This window comes from Anoplolepis gracilipes, chromosome 11 (assembly GCF_047496725.1).
Source record: "Anoplolepis gracilipes chromosome 11, ASM4749672v1, whole genome shotgun sequence".
Lineage (NCBI taxonomy): Eukaryota > Metazoa > Arthropoda > Insecta > Hymenoptera > Formicidae > Anoplolepis > Anoplolepis gracilipes.
In genome coordinates this window covers 12,092,404-12,106,071 of record NC_132980.1, presented here as the reverse complement: position 1 = coordinate 12,106,071, position 13,668 = coordinate 12,092,404, and the positions used below count along the sequence as shown (strand labels likewise).

Genomic DNA, 13,668 nt, shown 5'->3' with positions numbered 1-13,668 from the left:
CGAACGGAAAACTCACAGAGAATCACTTTTAAGGCCATCATATTCAAATATCGAACGATTGTTAATTAGCAAAAAGCAACGAGAACATCTTCTTCTTGAAGAATATCGTCAAGATAGATTATGATAGCGTCGTCATCAAAAATCTTGTAAAGTAAAAGGGCTTAAGCTTAAGAGGTGCGTCGAAAGAAAATACGTAAAGAGCAAGAGTTTAAACAATCTTTGACAAATTGACAATGCAAGAAACTTTCGAGAAGCGATTATATACACCGGAGAAATAGAAAATAATTTAATGTTCTACCTATATGATAAGGCTTTTTCTTCCAGTTTGAAAACTTTGAGCATAAATCCTTCTTCAATTTTGTTTTTGACATGTTATTCGGAGAAAAGAAAAATTTTTGAGAAAAACTAAATGAAATTTCGCGGCGTAATTTGTTATATAATCTCCGCGGGAAGGAGATTGGCGATAACAAAGAAAAATCATTCTTCGCAAAGTGCGACAATGATTGCACAAATCCCGTGCATTCTTGCAAATCCTGCAACGCCCGTGTATATATTATATGTATACTGTATACCCGATATTTTTACACCAATAACTTTAATAACAACTATTACTATTTGTAAGAATAGAATAGAATCTAATTTGGGATTCTATTATACTACTTTGGGCAGATCGATGCGTTACGCGCAATTATTCTTTATATTTATATCATTCTCATACTTAATTCTTTTCTGACGATCGGCTCGAGCGCAGCAATAGCACGGATTGTAAAGAAAAATTGTACTTGATCAATTTTTCAACAAGTTAGTCACTTGTCCGAGGTCCGAGGTCCGAGGTGCGAGGTACGAGGTACGAGGTGCGAGGATGCCGTCCGATTCTCTCAAATATCACAGTATCGGTATTATGTATTTGATTTGAGAAGCAACATTAAAAATACATAGTATTTTATATACGTAGGTACTTATACGAGTACATAACAATTATATTTTAGCAACTATCATAATTGTAGCCGCATGATGCCGCGCGCGATGTAAAAAAAAAAAAAAAAAAATAGATTTGTTAATTGTGAATTTTTTTAGGCACTTATACATGCGTATGTATGTATGTATGTATGTATGTACAATACATACTCGCGCAACTCGATTGCAATAAATTACATCATAATTTTGTAAGATTATCATCAAATTAAAAGAGGGAGTACTTACTAGGGAGTTTTCTAACTTGTACGTAAATTTCGCGCGAAATTACAAATGTACATGTAGTTGCAATCACTATTGTTAGATATCGCGACGGCTGAGATTTGAATTTTTCATCATATCTATTTTTCACCCCGTGATTCTCTGACAAGCGGCTAATAAAATATATAGCATAATCAGATGGAAATAATCTAAAGTAAGAAATCAAAGCTCCTACGTTTCGCCGACACAAAAGTTTCAATGTTGACAATGTTTTTTCCGTTTTTTTTTACATTTTGCGTCTAAAGAGAAACATCATTAACACTTAAATGCGATCACATCACCATAATCGAGTTGCATACACAGGGTTACTATTGCTATATATACTACTGCAATAACATCATTCGTCGAGACGCAAAATCGCAATCTCGATGATATGTATAAAGATGACTATATCACATACATATTATTATAGAAATATCTCTCAAATGTCAAAATTGCGGATTAAACACGCGATTTTGTTTTCGACGAGATCTTACAATAGTAGTATCTCGGAGGGATATCCATGACTCACCCTTACACCTACTGTTTTACTCTGGACTTTTGGCCTTTGATTATTAATATATATATATATATATATATATATATATATATATATATATATATATATATTTTTTTTTTTTTTTATTACAGATTCTTATCGCTAGAACCTATGCAAAGTAATTATTTTTAATTTTAATTATCTTGCGGATTTTGCATTTTCTCTTCTATAATTCTGCGACGAAATTGATGATTGGTCTTTCTGCGCTCGAGCGACCACAGTTTTCGAACCTCAGGAGCATAGTGTGTTATATCGTTAATAAATTCAAATAAATTCAAATAAATTTGTAAATAAATACGCAAAAGCGTCGATTGCGCAAAGTTTGTCCATTCGACGTGACACCTCGAACGACGTTCTCTCGATACGCTCTCGATGCACGCTCTTGACCGAGAAACATAAAGCATCAAGAGACAAAATCACCTTTCCATTCGAAAGCTCTTATCCCTTTTTTTTGCATGGCAAAACTAAGCTTCCGATATATTGTGCTTTCTGACAGTGCCAATAATATAGCTTATACTTTCGCGAGGATAAATATGATTAGCGACACAGCCAATAAATAAATTTTCGCTTTCAATCGTATTGTAAAAATGGAAAAATTCCGACTCGAGCGCGAGCATGTGACGCGAAATAACTCAAAGATAACATAAAATATTTGATCAAGATAGAGGAGGCAATATTTTTTTACACCATGTATATTGAAAATGCAAAAAGCATAAAGCATAAAAAAAACCATTTTTCTCTGTCATCGAGACGTACAGTTTTTTTGAACAAGTCGAAGAAACTCATTTATACATAGGCCAGATTCGTAATGTTGACTTTACATATCTGGCATTTATTCTATTGTATAACTTGATAGTCACATAAAAAAAGATTGTACTTTATATATATATATATATATATATATATATATATATATATATATATATATATATATATATATCGAAGAATTTCTCTCTCCGATATCATGCAATAAAAAAAATGTTAAACTATGTGAGAGGAATGTCAAAAATGTCACATGTAAACCCAGCTTAACTGAAAACGAGTATCCTAACTTTACAAAGGACGAGATCACATGGAAGAAGAAACCGGAAGGAGAAATATGTTGAATGTTCCGGCTTAAGAGAAGGACCAACGTGACTTTCCGTCATGAGGTGCATTCGCATATAGAGATACTATAGTTATTATCGCATACGCACATTCGCTGTTACGGGGTTGCCATATGTATGAATATACGAGCACGTGTATATACATACATACATATAAACACAATTAATTAATTAATACCAAAGAAGATTATATACAGCAGAAGATTATAAGCCGCAGAAAATTATACTCACAATATTATTGGCAGAGCATCAACAAGGACAGAAAAAAAAGATTAGGATAAAAACTAAAAAGAAACGGGATCATTTTTGTCATTAAAATTCCATTGGGTAAGGAAAATTTGATTTGTATAACTTTATTTGTCAAATGGGGAGATTGATAAATAAAGCAATTTATAATGCCATGTCATAACGTGTATATATATACATACATACATACATACATACGTACATATATGTATATCAAAGATCGTGTGTATATATATATATATATATATATATATATATATATATATATATATATATATATTTTACTCTTGTTATCTCTTCTTAATATACGTAGAAGATTCAATAATAAAGGTACAGACTACAGACATCGATTATAAAATATGTGATCGATACGCGCGCAATGTCAAAGTCATAGGCATATATTGTTACAATTTTCAATCACACCGACCATTTCATTCGTTTGCCAAACTCTGACCAATGGATGGAAGACAACAGTTTATACGGCTACTAGTCCCTCTCCCCTACGTAATAATATATGCCCGTAACTTTGAGATTGCGCACACAAATCATTTTATATTCAACGTACTTTATATACAATCAACTGTATCTTTATTATCGGATCATTCTCATAATATCGCAGTTGGCGCGCATATTCCTTCTACCCCGTAATTATTATATATTATTATTATTATTATTATTATTATTATTATTATTATTATTATTATTATTATTATTATTATTATTATTATTATTATTACTGTTACTATTACCATATTGTATTACTGCTATTATTATTATTACTACTACTATTATTACTACTACTACTATTATTATTAATTATTTCAATTACTATTATTATTATTACTATTATTGTTATCGCCGTATCATCATTATATCGAGGATTTGCGAATATTTAAAACGAAAAGATGGATGTAAAAGAAATTTTGGTACCTTGGGAAACATGCGACACACACACACACACACACACACACACACACACACACACACACACACACACACACACACACACACACACACACACACACACAGAGAGAGAGAGAGAGCATGTGCGCACGCGCACGAACACACACACACACGCACATATATATATATATATATATATATATATATATATATATATATATAGAGAGAGAGAGAGAGAGAGAGAGAGAGAGAGAAACTATTTAAAAAAAGAGACCTATTGTCATTGTTAATTCGCGCAAACAGTGATTCAATAAACTTGTATCATAATTGATAAATGACTTTGTTATTGACATCACAATATTTCGCTTCGCTATTCCCATTAGATGGTTGTCTATCTGATCTACGTTGTAAAAAAAAAGTAAAACTTAAAAAAAAGAGAACTCCATCTTAATGACTTTAATATAAGTTTTCAAGAGCATGATCCTTTAAAATGTTTTAACCGCGTGTGTCACTTATTATTTTTATTAAAAAATTATTAACAAAAGTAAAGCGTACAAACAAGTATTGAATATTCTATATAATTAGAGCTTTATCGAGTATAAATTCTACATTATATTATTTGTATACATATGTTGTATATACATCAGAAATATATATATATATATATATATATATATATATATATATATAGTATATACATTAGAAATTACGCATTTTATCGATCTGGCGATTTTAAAATGTGTATCCTTTTCATATTATAAAATGTTCAACTATGACAGATGATAGATTAATTAATGTCAACAAATTTTGGCACTGTATATAAATTATTTCTTTGATAACTCTTCATTATTACATGTGATATATTAATAAATGCATGTAAATGTTTTGTATTTTGTATTTTTCTTCATTTGTCAATTGAATTAAATAAAACAAAAATGTCAATATAAATTGCGAACGTTTCTGACACACACATCGCGTGTAGCAAGTAGTCGATCGCAGGCAGCGTAATCACTCATCGGACGTCGGACGGTGACGGTGACGGTGACTTGCGTGCGCCGCCCCTGCCTACCACCCATAGCCCGTAGTACTCATTCCGTTCGTAGTAATTCGCCAACTTTTTCATCTTATAATTTAAAAACTAAGCTTCGAACAAAATTTTGGTAAAAGAAAAATTATCTTAGAACTGAGTCAGGAATACGACATTTTAAGAATAAAAATTCTTTCGAATTCATCCTGCATATTGACATTTTTGTTTTATTTAATTCAATTGACAAATGAAGAAAAATATAAAATACAAAACATTGAAGCATTATATTAGAGAGATAACGCGTATATACATACACCAAGATTTATTCACATCTTGAGCTGATCCGGTGTTTAACATTACTAGACATTTTTACTACATTCATGTTCAAATACAATATTTGCACATGTCACGACTTACTCAAAGCTTTGATATGTCTAATACAATTTATCATTCGTTTGTAATGTACACGCAGAAAATTAATTATAAGATTATAAGATAACACAATTTCGACATATATAATATTCTAATAATCGATAAAAATGTGATTTTAAATTCTAAAATATATAACCAAGAACCGCCGTAATGCACAAATTTAGACACGCCGCGCCTGAGCGAAAATGTAGTTTAGATATCGGAAGATGTCTAAAAAAACACGATTCTTTTAATGAGCCTTGATATACGCTACACTTACCAGCTACTTCATATTGACTGCTCTACTATTACTCTATATATATTTTAAGATTTAAAAATTCCTTCTCTTTATAAGTGAATCATCTATAACGAAATTTCAAATACATTTTTAATATTTTGCAAATATTATAGTCGAAATGAAATGCTAACGGAAGCTTGGAATTTACAATGGTCCTAGGTCGGTACGTCACAATTAATGGAGAAGCGAATGGCACGAAGTGAAGCAGTGTCTATGTACATACATACTTGCCATTCAAGAGATAAGTCGTCCAACAATCACTCATTTTATCATGATATTATAAACGGCGAGCAGATAATAATGTTGAATTTTCAAGGAGCGCGCTCTAACTTTAGCGCAGATAAGATGCTGCAATCGTCATCGATCAAAGAATGTAACGATTGTGACGAAATACAATTGGAGAAGGCTAGCTCCGATTTCAACATCGTTTTAAGTAGAGCGTTTATACTTTATATGCGACAAGTATTTTCTAATTAATCTCTATTTTTAATTCAAAAGAAAATAATTCTCGTTTATTGACATTTACATTACACAAACATATTATCGTTAAGTCTCTAGACTTTGCCAGAATCTGCAATTTACTAAAACTGTATAGTCTTTAAAACTGGCACATTAAATATTTGATATAGTTGTACTTTTACATAACAGCAACTTGTCTCACACACACACACACACACACACACACACACACACACGCGCGCACACGCGCACACACACATCTTATATATATTATAGATTCGAAATGTTTCAATTGAAGAAAGACGCAAAATTGTTACGTACTGTAAAAGTTTAAATTGAAAAAATATTAATTGTCATATCGATATTTAACTGAATAATACAATATATAAAAGATGGAAACATATAGGTATGTATTTTTCTAAATAGCAGATACATATATGCAAAAATGCTGATAAAGAGAAACTTCATATAAAAAAATTACTTAAAAATGCTTAATTAAATTACAAAATCTTAAGGTTTTTCATTTTTCATCGAAACAAACACGAACGCACGATCCGCTCGCAACTGCTTAGTGCGCAGATAATTTGAAAATTAATTCAGATCATGCCCTCCCTCTTCCACCTAGAGAGATAATCGTCGTATTCGTTTGCACGCCTTCTCAAATATTTGGCACAGCGTTCAATGAGGTCGTCTAGGAACGCAATTTGCCAATCTTATCAAATCATAATCACGATTCGGAGAAATGGACTTAAAAGTGAGATATCGAGTTCAACGTATTGACGCCGTGCAACATTCGTTATCTTCTATCTCTTTTGATTTTTTTTTTCACTATATATGTATATAAACGGACGATAAAAAAGGCGGCCGATAACTCAAACAAGAATCACTGCGAGATAATGGCCTAATAAAGGAATGATAGAATCAAGGAAGAGAGGCCTAAATAAAATAATAGAAGAATGTTTGTACATCGCGACGAATGTTGTTACAAACGAAATTCTCTTTCTAAGCAGTTTCGTGCGCTAAAATATATAATATATATACCTACAAAAATACTTTTAAAAATACCTTTTTAAAAAAAAAATTTAAATGGCACCAAGTATACACGCCAATTGTGAAATATGTATTATTAAAATTAAAAAAATTATTTTACAAAATAGTACTATTTTGATTTTGATTGTACAAAACAGTAATTATTTATATCTTCATTTAAAAAAAAAACTGTTTTATTAAAAAAAGTTGTGGAAAACAGTTGTCTTAATTTCCTACAAAAATACTAATGTGAAATATATATAAAAAATTATGTGCCAAAAAAGAATAAAAACTTGTTTTACTTTTAAGTAGAAATATTTTTATTGAAAAATCAAAATAATTGGTTTAATTTCTTACAAAAATAATAATATTAAAAATTTTAAAATTATGCAAAAATTATAACATAAAAATTATAATATATATAAAATTTAAAAATTTTTTTAATTTTAATTTTTAATTAAAAAACTTGGCGCTGTCAATTTCATTGGCACACTTGGCATATTTAAATTTAGCTGTACCAGTTATTTTAATTAATTTTTTTTCACTTTATATTAATTTTAAATTTTTGAATAAATTTTTTATTTTTTATTTTTGTAGAATTTCATACAACAGTTTTTCAATTAAAATATTTTTAATTCGCCTAAGTTTTAATTTTTAGTTGGCGTAATTTTCATATGATCATTTTTGTAGGAAATTAAGATAACTATTTTACATCCAACTTTTTTCATATAACAATTTTTCAAATTAAAATATAACACCGTTTTACATACAACAAATTAAACATAATAACATTATTTTGTAAAATAGTTTTTATAATATATAATATTATATTAATAATAATATTGTACATAAAATAGTTTTTACAACCGGTGTGTGTGTACTTAGAACCTTATTATTTCATCTTTTTTTAAAAAAGGTAAATTTTTATGTATCAGGCACGGAGAAAGCTACGTCGCGTCAGTGAAACGGAATCTTTGTTCATCATGGCTACCATAAGCTTTGTCCGTGATCGTTGAATAAAAGGGAAAAGGAAACAGAACAAGAGAAAGATTTTCTTGTTACTGTTTTGATATAAAATGTTTAATCCGTTGAATTTGAAGACGCATCCAGAGATGTGAAGAATTTCTCGATATCTATCAAGCAACAACGATCAATTAAAGTCAATTAAAGTTTAACGTGTTACGATATTAACAATTTGACAATTCATCTCTCGAATATATTATTCGTGTAAAAAAAGTAGCACATTCTGTCAAGTCAAGTTCTGTTTATAATTCGAAGCGATTTTACAAGAGATCTCTGATTGTGAGAAGAAGAAAGGTAGGAAAGAGGAAATAAAATGGTACTATGAAAATGTCAGTAATTAATATTTATCTTCGCGCGAGATTTATCTTCGACTGGAAGGGCAACTTGTTGTTAGATACTATGTATGTATATTTGATAAGCTAGGAGATTCCTGAGACAAAATTACTCGTTGATGTTAATTTTGCGTCAAGTATGTGTAGTGATCAGGAAATGCTAGATCTTTACAAGTCAACTGCAAAAGCTTACGACAAGTTTTACAAGTGGCATTTGATATTAAATATTAATCTCGAAACAGGCGAACATATGCACGCGCGATACCTACTCGTTTTCATAGATTTCTTTGATGATGAAGTTTACATGCGACAGCAACTATTGAAAGAAAGCTCGTTATTACTAACAATAAGTATTACACTATTACTGTTTATTATCACAACAGAAAGAAATATACAAATATATTTGTATAACGCCATTTGTGCAGGGCAAAAAGTAAGTTGATATTTTATAGGTCATTAACCGCGATATCGATCGCAACTATGTTTTTCATGTACTTACATGTACCTACATACACAATGATGTGTAATCCAATGATGAAACAAGAAGGATATACCGAAAGTATATACTTGTATGTATATACATATACATATAATGTATACAACATACATATACATGTGCATATGTATATAATATGAGCGCCACGCACGATGCACGACGCACGACGCACGACGCACGACGCACGACGTACGACGTCCACGTGCGTGATATGACCTCGGTCTGTTGGTCTGTTCACGCACCTGCCGCATGACTTTCCGGCGACTCGCGTGCTACAAAAGCTGATGTGAGCCGAGACCTTCGTTCGGGAGTCGGGAGGGGCAGAGAAAAAGATAGACGCGTGAAATCTCACCATGTACAAATATACAATATATGTACATACATGCATAATACATATGCTTACTGTGTATGTGTATGCGATCGCATCACTGCTGTGCTGATTTCGCGCGAGAGCTGCTTTCATTTCCATCGGTGTATGAGACGAGGTGTATAGAGGTGCATTCTTCTTCCATATGCGTCTTATCATTTGCCTTCTTCCACGTTTTATATCCTTAATCTTTTTTTTTCTCGGCAAGTGAATTAATTGCGCCATTTACTCGATTAAATTTTTTTATTTTCTCCAATTCCGCGTGCTTATGCGATCGCTATAATAAAATAAAATATTTGCATGTGTGCGTGTGGATGTGTATTTTGTTCTTGCTTAAATATTACTCTATTATATGTATATTAATTCTCTCTTATGTATAAGACAATAATTATTTACTAACTTTAAAAAAGAAGATATTTTCTTTTATATTAAATTTTTAATATAAAATGTTGTTGTCTGTTAGTTTACTTGTGCTTTTTGTTATAATTGTGCTTGATGAGACCAAACTCTAATGTTAAAAAATAAGCAGACTAAGTTAAAAACCCGAATAAAAAGAAAACTACATTTACCGTAACATAATCTAATTAATTAAGTCATTGTTTTTCTTTCGCCTCTTTAATTATATATTCCGCTTGTCTTGGTATTAATAGAGCTTGTGTTCTTACATCAGCACTTGCTAAAACAAATTTTATAATGTTGTAAAATTCTATTAGGTATATGAACTCTGTTCGATCTGTAAATTTTAATTTTTTGAAGCAATTATTTTCTCTACTTTTTATTACGATGCCATGATATATGCAATGATATATGTATATGTATGTTAAAAATTCGTTATTGCATATACCATACACATACATATTCTATTGTATTTGGCATCTAGGAGAACGGTGAATTTTAAAAACTGTTACATATATCTTTCAACAATCTGTGTATGCGTGTGTACCTGTGTATACATACATATACACATACACATATCTTCACTTGAGAAAATTGATCATAGCAAAAATGTTAACATTTAATATTTACTACAAGCAAGTCGCCGAAAAAATATTTTAATATTATCAACTGTACGATGACGGAAATTCGTCAGGGATGACGAAACATGCCGATTCGTTGCGTTCAAATAACTAACAATAAGAGTGGTTTTGTTTTTTCGTCAACCAATTCGTGCACCAGAATCTACACTACATATGTCTATAAATTTGACAAAACCAAGAAAGTGAATTCAAATATATACATTATATATACATACAATGTAATAAATGAAATAAAAGAGGCAGGAAGTATAATCAATCAGATATTGTATAAAGAAAAAGAAAGTTAAAAATTTTTATATACACACGTTTATTTATTTATTTATTTATTATTTATTTGTTTATATATATATATATATATATATATATATATATATATATATATAATTTTTCTATATTCTCTCATGTACATTATAATATATGAAAGCCAAGCTTCTCCTTTTCAAACGCATTTCCACAAGGGGAAAGCGCCTGTTAACGATCGCAAAATTATCGCACAGTCTAATTCGAGGACGAATTGATTGAAATTGATATTGCTCTGAGGGAGCGATCTTTCATTCAATACATTTACACGCCAAATAAAACTCGCAGCTCGATTACACTTATCTGCTATTCCGATGTAGAATGATACCGTGAAAATAACGATTCACCTACATCACTTGGAGGAATTTATAAGAAAACGTTTAACAAGGCGCAATCAATGTGAAAGATGCATTTGTGTGAGTATATGAGTAGCCTGTTAAAAGTCTGACTCATAACTTTATCGAAACCTTATCGTACATCGTACATCGTACAGCATATTGATGATCCTTGTCGCGAAATACATTGCGTCATTTTAATACTGAATTGTATACATCTCTTTTACATATAATTCTTTTGGGAGCATAACATGATTGTTGTAAACACGTATTGTAATTTATGATAGTATACACACACACACACACACAAATATATATATATATATATATATATATATATATATATATATATATATATACATACAACTGATAAATTGTTTATTGTTTATGCATTTTACTTTCTCTAAACGAAAAGAAATATTTCGTTTAGAGAAAGAATCATTTTACATGCAAAGTGTTTGCACTTTATTACATGCGCAATTCTTCTAGTAGATAGTACGTCGCATTTAGCACAAGCTCGACATCTTTATCAACTGCCACGTGCTGTATGTGCAATTACAACGCCAAGATCGGCCTTTACTGCGTCGAAACTATTTGCGACGCAGTAAACTACGCTTACAGATTCGAATTGAAATTCAGTATGTCTAGACTCATCATTGTATTCTAATTAGTCGTGAGTTGTTCGCGCCATCAAGTGCGCCGCGATCAAATGCGAATGCGTCGCTATCGTCAAATTTTGTCACCTTGATCTATAATGGTATTTCATGAAATAGTTTATTTTTATTCTCGATCGCTCTTGACTCGCGTTTAGTAAAAAAAAAAAAATTCAAACTCGATAGAAAGGAACTTTCTGTCATTATAAAGATATAATCTGATTTAATATGTTGCCAAAAATGTGCTTTTGATATACATATAACATGTCTCTTATATATGTATATACATATTTGTGTATATATATATATATATATATATATATATTCTATGTAAAAACAATAGAGTAAAATCGCGATTGCTCGCACTTATCGCATCGTTCGCTGTCATCTCTAAATTGAAAGTAATACATACAAGTGCGTACAACTATTACGCGCGTCTAATTAAAACTCTTTTTTATATCACGTTTAAAAAAAAAGATAAATTCGAAAATACGTATAAAAAGATAAAAGATTAAATTTTCATCGGTTTAAATAGTTTTTCTTGTTTACTCCACTTCTTATAAGTATACAATTAGAGGCGTGTAGTGGCAAGAAAATTTTCTCGATTACATTTTTCCCGTACCATATTACATTATCCGTCAGTGACGGAACGATGTAAAACGATGCAAAACGATGGTGAAACGACGCGATGTCAAGCGTCAAAGCGTCAAAGCATCAAGCCGTCAAGCCGTCAAGCCGTCAAGCCGTCAAGCCACACCATGGCATGGGCATGGGCATGGGCATGGGCATGGGCATGGGCATGGGCATGGGCATGGGCATGTGCGCGTGCGCGTGCGCGCGGGGACGATTGGAATCTCTTTCCTCACCATCTAGTTCCCTTTGGTCGTTCTGTCCGCCGTGCTCGATGCCCAACGGCTCAACGGCTCGACGGCTCGACGGCTCGACGGCTCGAGGCAACGCCGCTCGGCCGCTCGGCACTCGGCGGTTCGGCGCTCGACGCTCGACGCTCGACGCTCGGCTGTGTTCGGCTTGCCGCTCGACATTCGCCGTTCGCCGTTCGCCGCGCTCGACTCGCGACTCGAGACTCGAGACTCGAGACTCGAGACTCGAGACTCGAGACCGAGACACGAGAACTCGACAGTAAACAGCTGGCGATTGGCGACGCGACGCTGGCTCTACGCTCTGCGTTAGTGCGAAACGTTGAACGGGACTGTGTGGAGCTGTGAATCGTCTGTGTCACTCCTATCTACCTACCTATTCTATCCTTTCTTTTCACATCTAATTATATATCCTCGAACGACGTATTATTGGCCATTATCCAAACAGTTTTCAGCGAATTCGTCTTTGGTGGTGCCACTCGCAGAGTGGCGTAGTATCCTAGTACACATTTGTGCCTCTCGTCTATATCGACGAGAGACGAGAGACGAGAGACGAGAGACGAGAGACGAGAGACGAGAGACGAGAGACGAGAGAAGAGAGAAGAGAGAAGAGAGAAGAGAGAAGAGAGAAGAGAGACGAGGAAGCCGACGAGAACGAGTTGCGTCGTTGTGTGGAAAAAGCAGCGGGGAAAGCGGAGCGTCTCTTTGTTCGTTGCGACGCGACGGTTCTGCGCATAGACTTGACTGGTGATGGTGGCGCAGCATCGTTTGTGTGTTGTGTGTGATTGTGCGGTTGGTCGAGGTACTTTCGTCGTCTTTCATGCGTAAGACGGGACTGTGGCCAAGAATACACATGGCTATTAATATTAAATCTACGTTGTACATTGTCCTATAAATCGCGCAATTTACAATTTCTTTGCGATCATCGCCAACGTGAACGACAGTGTCGCTCGTATCGTGAATCGAGTAAACGAGGAAAAGGGACAGACCGACG

At 32.7% G+C, this 13,668-nt stretch overlaps 1 protein-coding gene across 1 annotated transcript in view; it reads left to right on the top strand.

Moving 5' to 3' along the window:
- The window catches only part of LOC140670863 (uncharacterized), a 38,348-nt gene extending 33,825 nt beyond the window's left edge, over window positions 1–4,523 (top strand). The window contains exon 13 of the mRNA XM_072901647.1: window positions 1–4,523. This exon is cut by the window's left edge and continues 339 nt beyond it. The gene's annotated coding sequence lies outside the window, so the exon portion shown is untranslated.
- Window positions 4,524–13,668: the final 9,145 nt, after the last annotated feature.